General features: G+C 37.2%; 1 protein-coding gene across 5 annotated transcripts in view; it reads right to left on the reverse strand.

Annotated features, from left to right (window-relative positions):
- The window catches only part of Tenm2 (teneurin transmembrane protein 2), a 1,236,531-nt gene that overhangs the window by 1,143,520 nt on the left and 78,555 nt on the right, over positions 1-14,456 (reverse strand). For all 5 annotated transcript variants that reach the window (XM_029545825.1, XM_029545821.1, XM_029545820.1 and 2 more), the window contains exon 2: positions 5,324-5,439. The gene's annotated coding sequence lies outside the window, so the exon portion shown is untranslated. The remainder of the gene's footprint in view (positions 1-5,323; positions 5,440-14,456) is intronic.

The following is a 14,456-nucleotide window of genomic DNA, read 5'->3' on the forward strand; positions in this document are numbered from 1 at the left end:
CATTGTGTGAAATTTTCCAAATATTAATAAAAATGTATGATTTTTTTAAAGTTGCAATCCACAAATACTAAAGTACTAGAAATACTATTTCTAGTACTAGAAAGAGCACTGGAGTACTAGAGTACTACAAAGTCTATTTATGTACTGCACATGGCTCTAGTAGATTTGCCTCGTCTCTCGCATTCTATAAACAAGTGTCCTTTCCATGCCACATTTTTGTTTTACAGTGTGTGTGTGTGTGTGTGTGTGTTCTCTTGGTGACTTTACATTTGGAAATGGTCACTGAGCCAAGTCCTGCTGTGCTCTGCTTGGTTCCGTGGCCCAGAATCCTGTCTTTAATATTCCAGGGAATGTACACGTGTTGGATAAGCTTTGTTCAAACACGAGCTACCAGGCTATGCCCATCCAAGGCTGTCACTGCAGTTTGTGATTCTTCAGCATGTGTGGAGCAGGCTATGTATAGCTCTATGGGCTGGCTGATGAAAATGTCGTCAGCAATTTTTATGTTCCCTAACCCTTCATTTCCCCCTAGAAGCAATGGTTCAGTGCTTGTTAATATCTTGTTTATGGAGATGATTTAGAACAATAACTGCCATAAACAAGAATTCATTGCATTTATTTTCTTGCTCTGTACAGCTGAGACCTTACTCTCTGATACTCTTTATTAACATATCTCCTTCATGACCATATTTTTTTTCATCTGGGAGAATGTGCAGCCACAAGCATCAGTATACACACACAAGCAAATAACCAATCACTTTTAAGCATAATATACTGAATCATGAATAATTTCTATTACGTATAATTATATTTAATTTATATCAAATTGATAATTTGGTCTTCTACTTCTATCTGTTATTGTTTCCTTAAAATTAGACGACATATAGAACTCATTTTCTTTACATTTTTGCAATACTACATTAAATCTTTGGTTACCCAAATTATGGACTGATTTGCCAAGGCTAATGGAATAAAAAGAAATGTGTACTATAATTTTAAAAACTGATTTTCAACAGTCACTTGAGTCATCCAAATATATTCTGTCTCACTATTCCAAAGAAACTAATTAAAATGTTTAATAGTGGCTACCAGTTAGCACGGGAGCTCAAAAGCCTGTAAACTCTGAACTGTATCCCAGAGAAGATCATGAAACAGCACAGGAAGACTACCACCTCATCATAAGTGGTGACTGGAATAGAAACTAAACAATTCATCATTTTAAAACATACAAGATTAATTTATTGATAAATTTATCAGCTCATATGATTTATATTATCCTTCTTTAGAATGAACTCATTTTATACTTATCCAAAAAATGCTAAATAGTAAATAGTGGCTAATTATCTAGAGAAATAGATTTAAGAACAAAAAAATCTTTATATCTTTTTTACTTTTGCCTCTTTCCTAGTTGTATAAACTTAGAATTCTTTTTAATCCAATGTGACCTCAGTTTTTCAGGATTTGATAAGACTTTGGTGAGTAAAACCTACTGACTTATATTAAGGAGAACAATGACTTAGATTATGTACATGCTACACATCTAGAATTCCTTTATCCTTTCCCCTTATATTTGTTTTTTTTTTTAAAGCACCAGAGACATTATGCATTAGTTCTGAATTTTAGACTTTTATTCTCTTAATTTCTGTGAAAATATTTTGTGAAGTACACAATATTGCCTGACTTTATGTGAGAGAGCGTGAAATATTTAAAAGAAACCTGCCATAAATCTCACAATGTTCAAAGGCAACTCAGGCATGCAGTGTAGAAAAAACATCTCAAAATGTGCTGATCTTAAAGGTTAGTGCTGGCGTAGTAAAGGGTGTTTTTCTGCTGGCAGAGAAGGAGATAGAAAAGGCAGCTCAGTGCAGTGCTTTCTATATATTGCTAATAATTCCAGCTTTTATAACAAAATGTATTTCATGCTAGAGAACAAAATGTGTTAATCTCGTTTCTTAAAAAGAAACATCACCACTGATAGACCTAACACCTAGCGAGGGTTGTGCACCTTTCAGATGGGAGGAAGGGGAGTCGAGAATGTCAGCTTGCAATCTACAGATAGGGCCGGAAATCTATACAACACCCACTGCAGGGCGCTTGCCTAAAACACATGCTGTATCCTTTTAAAAGCAGAGTTACATTTAAATAGCATAAGCAATTGGGGAAAAAAAATTGGTTGTCCTATTAGCTTGGATAGAAGCATTCCTTAAATGTAGGGGGCTTTTGTCTTCTAGTTTTCCAGTTTCCTTCTCCCTTATATTCTAATTAGTGGGGAAAATCAACCCCAAATTACATTCTTATTACTAAAAATCACTTCTTACATTTCATCCTGGTCTGGTTGGAAGCCTGTCTGATGGTCTCAGAATTGAAATCTACATGGACAGGATGTGCACTTAAATCAAGTGTTTCAGAAGCTGCCAAACTGTAGCCAGACACAGGTTATACAGTTCTCCCAGTCAAAAGTGCTTGCATAGAAAGATTTAAGATAGAGCCATGGCTAGAAAAGCTATCTTGCTTTGGACACTGACTCTTAACAGCCAAGAGTGCAGCACTTAAAACTTCAGGCATAAGCCACAGTGGAAAGGGGAAAGCTAGAGGAGGTGGAGGAAGGAAGAGGGAACGCAGTACAATGTACATAGGGGAATATACAAAACCTCTCTCTGCCTGACAGAACCATGCTCACTTATCCCGTTAGGGCTGAAAGTGACAGGCTAAATCAGTCGTGGAAGGCAGAAGCCTTTGGAGCCGTTTACACAGTGGGTAGGCATCTTGAAAACAGGTTCAACATTATTCCAAAAAAAAAAAAAAATCACATCATACTGCACAGAGAACATTTTCCATAAGTGAATAATAGTTTTCTGTAAGCCAGGGCCTGCCCCACTCACTGGCCTGCAAAATAGCCAAAGTCTAAGAGTTTTAGTTTCAGCAATAAATGATTAAAATATTACTATAATTAAATGATAACACGGCATCAAAATACAGTAAGGAAGCGTAAGGAATTGGCAAACCTGTGCTAGGCAGCTTGCTAACCAGCATCTCTGAACCTCAGCAATGAGTTTTGGACTTTCGTATCCTTAGCTAGAAATTCTGAAGTTGGCTTTTAATACCCAGGGAGTGTCTCAAACACTGGAACCATTTCTGTTCCTTCCCAGACCCCCAGGCTATTACTCATTGTCTTCAATAAGCTTTGCCTCCTCCTTCAGCCTCCATATATCACAAAACCACCCTGCACTGTTTGCTAGAAAGCCAGATGACTTGCTTACATGACAAGATTCAAATGACAGCAACAGAGAGCAGAGCAGCAGATGACTGTCAGACTGGACAAGGTCAAGGGGACCCTAGCATCAGCAGAAATGCTCGCTCCCCATTATTCCAGGTTTTGCCCCACAAAGCTCCCTTTCTCTAACTATGTTGCTTTGTGGTCGGTTATTTGCCGAGGGAAGACAGATGGGTTAGTATAGAATATGCCAGAGTCCCAGGTCTGTTTTACCATACGCACTCACTCTCATTCCTTCCAAAATTGACAACTTAACATGTTTAATTGATTTCCTAAGCACTTGATTATAGTCCTTAACAACTAAAGCAAAATAGACACTTGAGTCTTCCACACAGAGGTGATGTAGAGGATACACAGAGGAGAAGGGGATAACAGAGCCTGGAGAATCCCACATCTAAGTCAGAGGGGCCTGCTGACCAGTTCAGGCTGGAACAACCAATTGGAATCTCACCTCCAAAATGAGAAAACCACGCTTCAGAGAAAGTTTAATTTATGCAGAGTGCTGTTTGTTCAACTGGTAATCTTTCTCGGAATGAAAACACAGTTAAGGTCTAGACAGAACTGTTAACTACTTAACTAGAAAATGCCTGCTCAAGTTGTACACACACAGGAGAAAAGACAAAGAGGTGGAGCGATGTGGTCATTCAGCCCTGATAGAAGGGGAGATGACAAAATGTTGACAAAATGCCTGGACTTCGGTTCCCTGGGCAGTGAAAGGAGATAGATTTGCTGGCTACACTTCACATTTGTTTATCTCTAACTAGGTGTGGAAGGACAAGCTCATGCCACTCATTGCAACACCAGTGTAGCTGCAGCTTCTGTGAGAATTCCACTCAGCATCCCATAATTTCCATACTTGCCTTCTGAACCGCTTTGGTCACACTTACTAAGTCGCAGACTTTGAGGAACACATTTTTGTTGGGGTGTTCCTATCCTTAGCTTCGAGCTTAAGGCATGTTCATTCCCTGCCTCGTTACCAAGGAAAAAGAAAAGGATTTAATTTAGAAAAAAAAAAAAGACTTATTTCATTTGTCTAATAGCTACTTTTAAAATCATCTTTTATAACTAACTACAGTCACAAAACCCCTATCTGTAGTCACATGACTCAAATTAGTCAGGAAACAATAGTTTGGTTAAAGGAGACTCCCTTTCTCCAAGTGAGAATTGCATAATATGTTAAAACTTTCCCCATGGAACCCTGTAGGTATTCTATCCCCAAATGAGCTATTTGGTAGGCTTTGACTTATGAAAAGAGAAAAACCACGATCTATAGAAACAAAGAAACTCACTGGCTCACTGGTAGAGCATTTTTCCGACTATGTGCCAGATTCCAGATTTGGTCCTCAAAAGCATAGATAAAATCAATAACAATAAATGAATAAGTGTAAAAGAAACCACTAAAGCAGAAGATTGTTATAGGAATACCTAGGAAGAATGGCATAGGAAAGCAAGATATGAGGAGCAAGATGATGGAGAGCAACATATTGAGAATGACAGTCCAGGGCAATAAAAGATCAGAGGATTTAATTAGGAACCTAAGGAAACTCAATGAATTCCTCTTGGCTTGCTGTATAAAGCCTGTGCAGATTCACATTAAACCAATCAAGGGAGCCAAGCTTTTTCATCCAAAAGCCATTCCACCCTACAAAATAAAGCGATCTTGTCCAGCTAGTCACAATCATCTCCCTGCATTCCCATTTTTGCATGTCAAATAAATGTGGAGTGGACAAAATATTTGGTAGAATATGGACCAGGGGTTGTCTCTAGGCAATCTTTCCAGGTAGAAATTAGGTGCATGTGAAGTGTGTGGAATTGTAAAATCCTTTAAGTGGAAAAACGATAAGAGAAGGTTTGAGAGAGAGAGAGAAAGAAATATCAAAACAAATTAGCTCGTGCATAGGACAAAGAAGATAGCAAACAAACAATAACAAAGAAAACACCTGTTTTCTTGTGCATATTTGCCCAAACACACTATGAACATATTTTGGTCAACAATGCAAGTACAAACCAAGCAGAAGAAAACAAAGCTGTAGCTATAATGTCACTCACCAAGTGGGTGGATGTCTGATGTAGAACTCAGCTGTGTTTCCAGGAATGCTCACTGGCCAACCCAAGAAGCAGAGCAAGTTCCAGTGGTGGGTTTCAGCAGTAAAGAGCAGGTGTAACTGTTAGAATAAGGGAGAAAGTAGGTAAGATTTAAACCAGTGCACAGGCGAATCAGGAAAGCAAATGGCTTGTATCCAAAATGCGAGAAAGTTGAAACTGGCCATTAGATGAAATAAGTCTAACTCGGAATAGTTTTCAATGGAGAAACTTTAAAAAAATGTTAGAAAATAACAATAATTGGTGTAGTTGCTATGGTTAGGCTCACTGCCCTTGTTTGCTTTCTGCTGTTGTGATATGCAGCATGACCAAAAAGATCTAAGGAGGAATGAGTTTATTTGATTACACATCCTGTTCATAGTCAGTTATTAAGAGACCTCAAAACTCAAGGCAGAGAATTGGAAGCATGAATTGATGCAGAGGTCAGGAAGGAATGCTGCTTACTGGATTACTCCCAACAGCTTGCACACTTTGCTCCCTTGTACATCCCAGGAATACCAGCCCAGATTATGGCAGCACCCATAGTGGGTGGGGCCCTTACGCATCAATCAAGAAATTGTACCATAGACTTGCCTAAAAGCCACTCAGAAAGAGGTAACTTTCTTAATTGAGGTTTCCTCTTTCCACATGAAGTTAGTTTGCTTCAATTTGACAAAAACTAACTAGCACTCTCACTATTTTGTAAATAGTTCACTAATTTGTTTTAAACTACAGTGGTATGGTGGTCCTCTTCATGGTGATGTTGTTTATGATGTAAACACTGAAATATATAATGTGGTCACCGGAAAATATCTGAAAATAGTTGCCTTTTTCTAACAAAGTACAGGCTTAGGTTCAACCTTCATATTGACAAGTGGTTTATTTCATCTTACAACTTAACAACTCTGCAAAGTCTTAGCTTCTCCTGAAACAGTCAAAATCGAGATCAACAATTTGAGTGACAGCATGGCAATCTTTTAGAAAGATCCCTCTCCAACTACACTGGGGAATACAGAAGGTAAACTTCTAGATGGTCTGCTACTGTGTGTCTTATTGAGAAACAAGGCTGAAGGTCAAGATCCAGGGACCTATGGATCCTCAGCCTCCTCTGTATTTTGGGATCAAAACACTCATCACATAAAATTGAGTAGTAGAGAGAGCAAATGCCTTGGGCTACATGATAAGCCCAATGAAGGGTTAAGTACCATCCCTTCCTTCCTTACTAACCTACCATCCAAATGTCAGTGCATTTGGGACGTAAGTACAAGGAGTCCACAAGGATAGAAGTGTCTAATAAAAGCTGTGTGCCTTTAAAAGACAAACTGCAAAGGTCGATGAAATTATAACCCATGTGTGAATCTGTCTTGTTTCAATTTTTGTTTGATTTTTCAAAATTCAATTTGGCCATCCCTGCCTGGCAGAACAATATGGTCCTTTGATTTCCTCCTTAAACACTCTGTAGCCTTTACTGTCTTGGTACCACACAACTTTAGCACTTAATTATATCCTATCTTGTAATAATTAGGTGTCCCTATAAGCAAGTCTGTTTACTCACTTGAACCATTCTGATCCTTTAATCTCTCATGAATATTAGTTTTTAATGCTATTAAGAGCCATAACTTAACAATTTTATTACAAAATAAAATTGCGAGGATAATTTTCAAGAAGAGTCAACATTGGGCTGCATGAAAATTTACTGTGAACCAGGCACAGGAAGGCATGCCTGTAATCCCAGAACACTGGAGGCTGAGACAAACAGGATGATCGTGAACTGAGACCAGCTTCAGATCGATAGTGGGAAACTACGGCAAAACCTTCTGCTTAAAAACAACAACAACAACAACAACAACAACAACAACAACAACAACAACAAAAGAAACCCATTACTTTGCTAGTTAATACTGCAAATCAGAATGTTAGTAGGTAGAAGAATATGCGGCTCTTTCCCTCCCTACTCAATGGCTCTGAAGAAATGGACAAATCTCTCATCCTCACTGGGGAGCTACAGTTGAGCCACATATTTGTTTCAGCTAGCTTACCAATTTGTTCTAAACATGAGTTTAGAATCCTCAGAGTTGATGGTGAACATCTCTAAGACCAGCACAGGAGTGATGGGGGGCAGGAAGTGATTAGTGGAATCTATCTTCAGCTTCATAGCAAGACCCTATCTCTGAGAGGGAAAAAGTATATGTAACAAAAACACTTTATATAGTAAGACAACCCAATTTTAGGGACTAGAGAAAGGTTATTGTTTTGTTATGGATTGTAGTGTTAAGTATAAAAGTAAAAGTAATCTTCTAGGGGGTGAGATAAACGCTCAGGTTCATGCACACACTATACAGAACACACTGAGATGGCCAAGGGTCCAGGCCCCAGTTCAACTGCTTGGGCGTATCAACAGACCAACATGCCTAGCAGTTATGAGATAATCCTCTGGGCAAGGTAAGCAGAGATAAAAGCACCCGAGTAACAGACTTACTGTAATGTGGCAGCCATACCGTAAAGATAAACTGTCATTATTGCTTCTTGTTACCAGTGAAATACAATTCTCTAAAAGTGTCCTGTTTTCTGCACTGTTAAAATCATCTCCTATTTTATTACATGACATAGTAACATATTTCAATCCCTAAATAAATAAATAAATAAATAAATAAAGGAGCTGGGTGTGATGGTTCAAGTCTTTAATCCTGGCACTTGGGAGGCAGAGGCAGGCAAATTTCTGAGTTTGAGTCCAGCCTGGTCTACAGAGTGAGTTCCAGAACAGCCAATGCTACACAGAGAAACCCTGACTTAAAAAAAAAAACAAAACAAAAAACAAAAACAAATACAAAAACTAAAATAAAATTTTAAAAAGGTTCTTTTGAACATTAAATGTTATTAATCAAATATTCAATAACAATGGCACATGCTGAGACAGTACAGTCAAAGAAGGCCATTATTCACTAGTTTTCCATCCATAGTAAGTTATGTCAGATAAAGCCAAACAGGTCTGTCACCCCAGGACTTGGGAAGATCTGAAGCTTAAGTGTTGCTATATACTGAGCTGTGCAGCACCCAGGGCAATTATAGGAGAAGAGAGAAAGGGAAAGAGGAAGGGAGAGAGACAGGGAAGGATGGAGAGAAACAGAGAGAAATCAAGAAAGATTTATCACTTAGAACTCATATGTGAACTAATATGAAAAACATTATAAATTAAGTAATAAGAAATTGAATCTTAAGCCAGGCGTGGTGGCACACGCCTTTAATCCCAGCATTCGGGAGGCAGAGGCAGGCAGATTTCTGAGTTCAAGGCCAGCCTGGTCTACAGAGTGAGTTCCAGGACAGCCAGGGCTACATAGAGAAACCCTGTCTCGAAAAAAAAAAGAAAGAAAGAAAGAAAGAAAGAAAGAAAGAAAGAAAGAAAGAAAGAAAGAAAGAAAGAAAGAAAGAAAGAAATTGAATCTAATTGAATCTTAGCTTTTCTGAAACAAATTTCTGTTTGGTTTCCTTCATGAGAACCTATGTGACAATAATGTGATCTGATGTCCACATTTTCAAACTTATTTTAAAAATTCTTTTCTAGTATCCTAAAACAACATAAATGGTTCAGTAAGAGGAAGCAAAACCAGCAATAACAACAGAACCATTGTATTCAGTGATAACTGCTCCTCAGCCTTTGCTGAGCATTTTCTATAGCTCTCTTCATAAATGCATCAGGCATAAACAAAACAGTGCACAAATAGGTCAATGTCATCCATTGATCTTTATTCTAAAGCTTTTTCTCTAGCAGAAATGTATTTTCTGGTTTATTGATGGCAGTTAAGTTAGGACCGTTTCAAACTCAATCAAATTATTTCAATGTTTTATTTAATATTTGTAAGAAAATTAAAAAACTGAAATACCCTGTTTTAAAAAAATCTTGTAAAATAAGCAATTTAAAATAATTAAACATTGTTGGCTTTAGGGGAATAATTTGAGCATGTCTTGATTTGCAAATTTTTATTGATTTTTCTGCCATTCATTAAATATATAAGTTACAGAAATTTAGAAAACTAAGAGCATGCCAGACTACATATTTTACATGAATGCCACAAAAGGAAATGATAAAGACAAGCCTATAAAAAGCCAAACAATAGGAATAAAACTTGCAAGATATTGTTATCTTCATTCAAACTACCAGTTCCCTTAATGGGAATTAAGTTTATAGGCTTAAAAGAAGTATTAACAATTTTCCCTTCAGATATAAAGAGATTGGTATTACAATGTGAGGAATGGGAGATTAGTGAATGCAAATTAATTGACTTCTTTCTAATGAATAAAAATAAAGATTTCACAGACATAAAAATATGAGCATAAGAGTTTCATTGCACACCATAGAAGAAAATGAAACAGAAAGTACCAAGGAATGACTCCCATAACATACTCAGACCATTTTGTCTTATATCATCCATGGAACTATTTGAGAACTACAACTCTATTCAAAACAAAATATCCTAAGTTAAAAAGAAAAGGAAACAAACCAACACATAGTTTTTTTGTTACCTAACAGAATATTTTATAGTGAGATATTTAGACTCGATGTAAAATAATTTTTCAAAATGAAATTAGTCCAGATAGACTGCAACTTTTCAACTGTTATAGTTCACTCAATTATTTGACAAGCACATAGTGATTGGTGCTTATGCATCTGGCAGAACCTCATTTCTTGGTCCATGCTTTGTAACACAGTAACCTTCAACAGTATATATCTGTGGAACACTAAACACCTGGCCACTCTGTCTGAATGCGTTGAAACACATACCTAATTTCACAATTTAAAATAAATAAGACAGTAACATTTTGTTTCAATTGCACAATGAAGAGATGCAGTTTGGTATTTTCCCTGGCATGAAATACATTCAGACAGTGAACTTTAGCAGTTTTCTTCTCACTACTTTTCATGTACCCTAATAGGAAAAAAAAAATTAAACAAAATGTATGATTCCCTGAGCCAGTCCTTCCCTACACAGGTGCTGAGTAAAGAACACTGGCTGTGTTTTCATGAAATCTGCATTCTTACAGCCAGGTTCTCAGAGTGTTTAAGGGTTTCCTAGAATGCCCAGGTTAGTGAGTAAAAGTTTAAGCCTTAAGCCCAGTCCTGAAATGTTACTGTCAAACTACAGAAATCACAAAGGGCCATCACAAGTGTGTCCAAATAGTGAGGCTGAAGCTAATAAATATCAACCATCTGAAACACACGGTGGCTCTATAAATAACAGACAGACAATCAAGACGACAACTTTGCTTTCCGCTAAAGCTACTTCCTTAATCGTGAGAAAAGTGTGGCCAATGAGCAGGGCAAAGCCTACTGTTGCGTTTGTCAACTCAGGGTTATTAGCTTCCACTGGCCAATCTTGTACAGTAGAACAAGACTGTAGCCTCATTACAAATCCCGTTTGAAATGCAATCATGTCCCCAAGCTAGCTAAGCTGTATCTTAGGAGAAGAGAGGCCAGAGGATAGCTTTCAAATCCCGAAGCTCCTGCAGGTGGTTTCTGTGTCTGTTGGACTATGAATTTGTGACAAACACATTAGCGAATTATCATATGCACGTTAAGGATTAGTGAAGGGCTCCTCCTTTGACCAATACTGCGAACAAGTTATGGATACACAGGTTGCAGTCGGCAAGGGATGCTTAGAGTACACTGAAAACAACAGTAACTGGAGTCTCAAAATAATTAGGTTTATTCCCTGCAAGCCCACTCCCAACTGGATAAGATGCATCCTTGCCATATGAAATCATGGAATTTTTATTTGTTGTTCCTTAAGATAGCATTTCAGTTAATTTAACTCACCGCCTCACATGGAGGCATCTACAATAATCTGTCGAGTGCTGGCACAGTTTTTCTTAGAATGCATGGCTTCTATCATAAAGACGTACCAAAAGCAATCAAAACACAATCATATTTTCAACATTTAAATGCAGGGTCTGTGATCCAAAGCTTATGTTCAAAGGCTTCAGGGAAAAGGGGAAAAAATTCTACAGAAGTTTTAAAAGATATTCTGTGTAATACCAATTCATTAAGCAATTTTGAAAGGGTCAAATTTTATTTTGCTTAAGGGTTATCTGATACTGAAATTACTGGAGTTGTATAAAATATGCACTCTCTCTCTGCTCATTTTCTGAATGAATAAATATGAGGCCAATTTTATACAGAATCACTTCAACTTGAACTAATAATTGTGTACTGCATGCCTAGAATAATGTTTGTTTCACGGGGATACATAGAAAAGAAATGCAAAAGAAAACATTAAATCAGTTGCTAATTATAATTAATTCATAGAGAGTGGATGTTCATTTGTTTTGGCTAAAGTATATAAAATAGTACTCTTATGGAGGCCTAAAGTGATATTAGATGACTATTAGATCATACAAGGGCTATTTTTCTTCACCAAATAACTTAAGAACACAAACTATATTTTATGAAGTATAAGTCAATATAAGTAGAAGGGGCCTGTAGGCCTCACCAGAGATGCTGCATCTTTTACCATCATTTCCTTCACTTTGAAAGCTGCACATGAACCATTTTCAGAAAATTTGAAATTTGAAATCATTAACAAGAATAAAGTGAATTTGCCAGAAGATGATTTGCATCAGAACATTCTGGAACATCTCACTTGCTATTGAGGGACTAATAAAAATGATTTTTATTTCATCAAACAGAGATGTATGAAATGGTCAAATTTTTTTAATGAGGACAGATGGGAAACTAGGAAATGAAAAAAAATTTTAATTCCATGAAGATGCTGACTCTTATGTATGGTATCTTTTGCCTATCACTGGATTATTTAAGAGAGTAATTTTCGTATTTACACTATGTACACAAATGGATAATTTAATCAAACATCACTCACTTTATCTCTTCTAGGAGCTTCTAGTTGTTCCTTACACTGACTCACTGTTACAGTACGCATTCCCACCACTTAAAGGGCAATTCTAGTGGGTTAGGAAAGGGACAAAGTTAGTAGGCTACCTGCTATGGTATATCGAAAAGCTATTGGCCTGTGTGAAAGCATGGCAGGATGGATGAACCTTAAAGACTCACTTTAGCATCTAATAGGATGCTAGGAAAGTTTAATAATGATAATAATAATAAGGAGGAGGAAAAGGAGGGGGAGGAGGAGAAAGAAGAAGAAAAAGGAGAGGAGGAAGAAGAGGAGGAGAAGGAGGAGGAGGAGGAGGAGGAGGAGGAGGAGGAGAAGTACCAAATAAGAATACATCTTTTAGTTTACTAATAATTTGTTTTCTAAGCAGACTGTGGTAAGGGCTATTCTATAATAAATTCCACAGGAAGAAATTATAGAATTTTTCACACAAAGATTAATAGGATCAGTGGTACTGTCCAGTTTATCAACACAGACCTCCGAAGCACATATATTGGCTCTATCAGCAAATACTTTGAAATGAACAATTTACTAATAAGTGTATGTGATTCCCATCTGCACATGAACACAAACTCCCAGGAGACTTTACTTATCAACGCATTTTTCACAATTATCATATTTTACTTGCAGTTAGCAGGGGCAAAAAGAAAAGTGTGTCTCTTTAAAATATAATTAATTTCTCCCCTACTCCTTCCCCACACACGCATGTGTTTGCATACGGACATGCATGCCACACATCTCTCTCTCTCCCTCATGCACACTGATTCAAATCAGACTATTAGAACTGGAAAGGATTTATGTAAAATATTTCAGGAAAAAAAGGGTGGAGGATGGGGCTGAGAAATCTGAAAAGAATTTTTTTCATGTATTTGCAGTATTTTGAAAAGTGAAGATCCCATATCCCAAATGCTATATGGATATAATTAAACTCTCATACTTTCTAAAGCTGTAACCATTAAGCTGATCAAGCTGTTAGAATATGAAAATAAAAGGTTATCTTTAAAATTTTTAAATACAAACAAGTACATATTTTAAAGGTTTTGCCATCAGAATTAAAGGCATCAATAAAAATTAGGAAAGAGCCATTCAAAACTAATTTCAGAGTTAACACTCCACTCTCACAAAGCACTGAAAGAAGTCATGTAAATTTGATTCTAAGGAAGAAGCAACAAATGAACCTGACTATTTACTGTGTTAGTCTCACCAGTGTGAACTGCACCCTTCAAAATATAAATTCTCTATTCAGAGTAAATATAACCATGCTTGAACCAAGAAACCGGCATGCTGACATTAAAAAAAAAATATTTCCAGAAAAATCATTATATTAAGCAGTAAACAAATGCCTCCATCGCTTTTGCTACCTCCCTCTAATTAATTAACAGATTGGCACAGTCTAAGAACTAAATTTATTTTCAATTAAAATAAGAAGCCCATATGTCATGATAATTTTTTTGTTACTATTTCTAATGTACAAAACAAAGGTTTGCTTTTTCCATTGAACACAGTAATCACAACAAATCCCTTAATTTTCAATCACTGCAAGGATACTCAAGAGCTTTTCTACAGCAAGGTGCTACCTCGATGGCTAATCCTATTAGGAATGAGCCGTGCACTGAGACTAAATCCGCTGGGGAATTCAAGGAATCAAAGGCTTACTGCATACTCAGAAGGCAACGACTTCTGTAAAGGGCTCTATTATATGAGGAACAAAAGAATACCACTTGTGTACTTAAATATCATCTGCTTTTCCTTCCAAATACTCCATTTTTAAGTAAAGATATGTGATTTAAATGTATTTAGAGTTGAGCTTTTGGCACTCCTCTCAGTTCTGAGTAGAAGAGCCATCTGCGGGCCCCACGGCTCGTGCATAATGATATGCTTACAAGCTGCTTCCCTTTTCTGCACAATGTACCCTTTTCACTTTAACATACATTTTCCATAAATTTTTGAATAACAAATTGGGCTGTGGAAGTTTGTTGAAATGGGACAAGGAAAATGCCCGTAGGCTAGAAAACGGAGATTTATTTATTTCTTTTTAACTGAAGGACTGGTGCCTTTGGAAACTATCCACTCCCCCTGCCCTGCCCTCTCTTGCCCCTCCCCCCATCCACCCCCACCCCCACCCCCCGCGCACATATCCTGAGCTGTGATTCTTCAAAGCTGCAGAAGAGATGTCTCTCCTCTATAGGTTAGGTCTG

This window comes from Mus pahari, chromosome 14 (genome assembly GCF_900095145.1).
Source record: "Mus pahari chromosome 14, PAHARI_EIJ_v1.1, whole genome shotgun sequence".
Taxonomy (NCBI): domain Eukaryota; kingdom Metazoa; phylum Chordata; class Mammalia; order Rodentia; family Muridae; genus Mus; species Mus pahari.